Source organism: Pygoscelis adeliae, unplaced genomic scaffold, assembly GCF_000699105.1.
Source record: "Pygoscelis adeliae isolate BGI_AS28 unplaced genomic scaffold, ASM69910v1 Scaffold239, whole genome shotgun sequence".
Taxonomy (NCBI): Eukaryota; Metazoa; Chordata; class Aves; order Sphenisciformes; family Spheniscidae; genus Pygoscelis; species Pygoscelis adeliae.
In genome coordinates this window covers 74,372-78,288 of record NW_008825537.1, presented here as the reverse complement: position 1 = coordinate 78,288, position 3,917 = coordinate 74,372, and the positions used below count along the sequence as shown (strand labels likewise).

Below are 3,917 nucleotides of genomic sequence, written 5' to 3'. Positions count from 1 at the left end.
GAAAAAAAAAAAACAAAAAAGAGATGTTTGTTTGTAAAGTTATGGGGGGGGGGGGGGGGGAGCGCAAATAAACCTGTTCTTCTCATATATGTGGACACTTCTTTCACCTCTGGCTTCAGTGACTACTTGTTGTGTCTCCCTTCCATCTACATGACAGAGAAGGAACTGTTTCTCAGTTGTTGGCTGTTTCCTCTCAAAAAATCCCCAGAAACTGCCAAATGCCATTTAAGTGTGTGGCAAGAGCATGGAGAAGCAAAAGAAAAGAGGCAATACATATGAGGCTCCATACCATTGGGGAATTTTTGGGAACCAAATGTAGGATTTGTCCAACACAGATTATTTGATTCTTCTTGTTTAATGAGGCTGAGAACAGCTATACCATTCCAAGCACCAAGGCTTCCAGCAGAAGAATGGTTTAGAGGGGAGAACCCTTCCTGACCAGACACCAGTATCTCTTGCCAGGACCAATCTTTTCTATCCAGCCCTGTAATTCACAAGCCAGCTATACCTGAGGTCTAAGTAGCTTAGCTTAGCTATGGATCAGCTATGAGATGATCATTCTGGTGTATCCTCTGCTGTCATGGAGATGGCGCTAACTTGGGCACGGTATGATGGTAAAGGAGGCAGGAATGGACCACACAGTGAGGTTATGATGGCAGAAAGTACTTTATTAGCTTATGGTCCAGGATGTATAAGGAAGGAGAGCAGTGAGACCTTCTAGACCCGGTCTTTAAGTGCCCTCCAATCTTCAGACTCCTGCTGATGACAAGAAGCCAGTCAGGCCTAGGCTGTACTCCTTGCTTAGCTGCATCTTCCTTCTCCTCAGTTGTGTCTGTAAATTTGTTGCTTTGTCTCTGATTCTTCATTGGCCTTCCTGCTCTGTGACTTTATTTTGGCTTTCCCCTTGACTCAAGACTCAGCCAGTCTCCCACTCTTTCAGGTTTTTTCCTCCTTTTCGTTTTACTTTCCACTGGTTTTGGTTCTCTCTCCTTCTTCTTTCTGAGGCACTGACCTCACACCTGATTGTTTCTTCTCTTGTGTCATCCCAGTCTTTGGTTTCCCTTCTCCTGGAGGAGAGATCCTAGCCAGTTCTCATATGAATACAGCGTCCTCATCAGAGGGAGAGGGTATCAACCCTTTGAAATGCCATCTAATATCTCTGGAAGTGGGGACAAAAGGGAGGGATTTCCTTGCTGAATCTCCTTACAGCACCTCCAAATGTCCTGCCATGGGCAGCTCTTGGGAGCTGGGACCTCTGGTAAGTCAGGGCTCAAGGGAACTCCAACATAGTTCATGCTTGCATGGTCCAGGGCTTGGAGTAGTAGATGCTGCACCCAAGGTTATTTACAGGCCCAGGAGATGCAGCTAACAATTATGTATGTGGTGGAATCAGACTGAGAGGAGCGAGTGCTGCTGGGGTGAACTGGTGCATCGTACGCATTGGTTCACACATTCACAATTTAATACGCCAACAACTTTCTCTCCCTATCCCCATGGGATTTGCTGCCTTGCCAAGCCAAAGCAGTCCCCAGAGTCCCTGGCCTAGGAGAAAGTTGTTTGGAGCCTAGGTTGTTTGGGGTTTGTTTTTTTACAGTTGGATGTTTTAAATTTATATTAATTGCATTTTCCTTTAAAAACTATCTCAAATTAAACATGAAATAATCACAAGCTATGTTAGGTCTAAAGTTATTCTGATCTATTAAAGTATACAAAATAAGATATTAAAAATAGTCAAACAGTACATGTTAGCTGATACAGTTTGTAAGAAAAATTCTCATACTTATCTGGGAAATATGACTGGCTAAGCATCTGGAAGCAGTTTATTGCAGTGCTTAAACCAGGTTTTGATCCCAAGTGCCTCTTCTGCAAGTGAAAAGTGAGTATTTTCATTTCAGTTTATTCAACAAGTTGAATTCAGTGAGTAGTTCAGATGGAATCAGGGAACTGATTGGGAGCTGAAAAAATAATAATCTATCAATACAAAAGAGGCCTGAAGTCTTAAAAAAAGCAGTCAGTGCAATTTACTAACTGCTTATAATGTTTGGATATTTCTTGTATTTCATAAATCAGTTCTAAACACAAAACAGCTTGTTCACACACCTTTTCTTTCTGCTCTTATGGTTCATTATGGTAATTTTATTTAAGTAATGAAAACAATTTCAGAATGCTAGTTTGGTGCATGTGCAGTCGGATGCAGGTCTTGTTACAGCCAGAGCCTGGCACAGAACAGGCATTAATGAGAAAAAAGAAAATCTATATTCACCTAGTAAATAAGAAATGCATTGGTTCCTGCATCCTTAAATGGGGACAGTGTGAAGATAGGACTAGGAATATGTGCAGACTGCTTGCCATAGGGACACCTTCCTTAGCAGAGTTTTGTCTCAGGAAGGCCACATTTTGCTGCAATCCTGGCTTGGGGCAAGTGGTTCCCAGTAATGTGAGTGAGTCCTGCTTCAGGGGAATCACTCCAAAGACAATGTGGCAGCGAATAGATGAGATGATTTCAAGGCACTTGCTTTCTGGAGTCAAGCAGTAGTGAACCCCTTTGCTGTCAGTCAGTCCTGCCTGCCTGCAGAGACCCTGCTCTGTGGTGTGCCTGGGAGTGTCCCACCTCTGCCCCAAAAAGGGCTCTGCCCTGCAGAGTCAGTTCCACCCCAACTGCTTTGCTTGTGCCAGCTTACAGAGACAGCAATGCCATGACATTAGGCAATTCCCCTTTTTACGCAACAGCAATAATGAGCTTCTGTGTGGAGGAACCTAAGAGAAGGTTTAGCTAGCCATGAACTTTTCAGAGTTACCAGATTCTCCAGCTGAGACCTGGGCCAAACTGGCTTACTGACTCAGCCATTTGCGGCTGAGGCAGGTTACTTGAGTGGTGTGTATTTATGTTGCAAAGCAGACAGTGGGATACAGCTGTAGTTAATGTAAGGAGGATTTGTGTTTTTCTTGGGTTTTGCCATGTGCCACCCCCCAGCTCCTCATGTGGAACTGTACAGCTTCCAGAGAGCCATGCCTGTGCCTCCCCTGCTCTTGCCTGATGGTGAAGACAAGGCTTATAAAGGGGCTAGATAATTTTGCATCCAGAACTAAGTCTTCGTTGCCACTGCACTCTGAGTGCAGCCTGATTTAATCTTATGCTCCAGAGCACCAACTGATGGCCAAATAGGACCAAGGATTTTTTCCTTCTTCCTCCTAACCCTCCTCCCAACCTTGTGTCCCACCCTCCCCACCCCCCCAACCCCTTCTTTTTGCATTGTGCATCTCTGCCTAGTCAAGTGTGTTATGGGACCATAGGGAGCTGCCATCTCCCAACCCCAGGGTGCAGGCCACTGCCAGAGGAAAGACTGAGCTCAGTGGATCATGGGGCAGACCTCGGACGGCAAAGCATGCTGTAAGAGCTGGGCCTGGATGGACACCTGGTTGTACAGCAGGCTGCATGTACCAGAATGAGCTCCGCATGTCTCCCAGCAGCACGGTCTCCTTGTTAAGGCTGGGCAGAAGGAGAGGGATTTGGATCCCGTTCCTCTGTGTTATTTAATACCTGGCACTGTCCCAGAAGTGGCAGTGCTCAGAGAAGGGGCTGTGGCTGGGAGGAAATGTTGCTGTGCCTGACAGAGCAGTAGGGCCTGTGGTGAGAGGGTGCTGCTGGGTGCCAGGAGCACACCCCTTTCCCTGCCCCTTTCCCCACTGTAGGAGCTCTCTGAGCAGGAAGGGCCCATCCCAATGGCCCAGCACATAGCTGAGTGAGCGAAGACCCCTCAAGGCTGCTGGCATGCGGAGAAGGCGAGAACGGGTGGAGGGCTGCCCGGCCATGGCCCTGGCTTTGCGGAGGATGTCCGCCTAGCCGTGTCCCCCAGCTGCAGGGCAGGAAGCTGTGCCCAGCTCTCAGGGGCTTCCATGCATGGCATGGCGTGGCC

General features: G+C 47.1%; 1 protein-coding gene across 4 annotated transcripts in view; it reads left to right on the top strand.

Moving 5' to 3' along the window:
- Nucleotides 1-3,917, top strand: part of CELF5 (CUGBP, Elav-like family member 5) — a 31,926-nt gene that overhangs the window by 24,521 nt on the left and 3,488 nt on the right. The gene's annotated exons all lie outside the window — the stretch shown is intronic.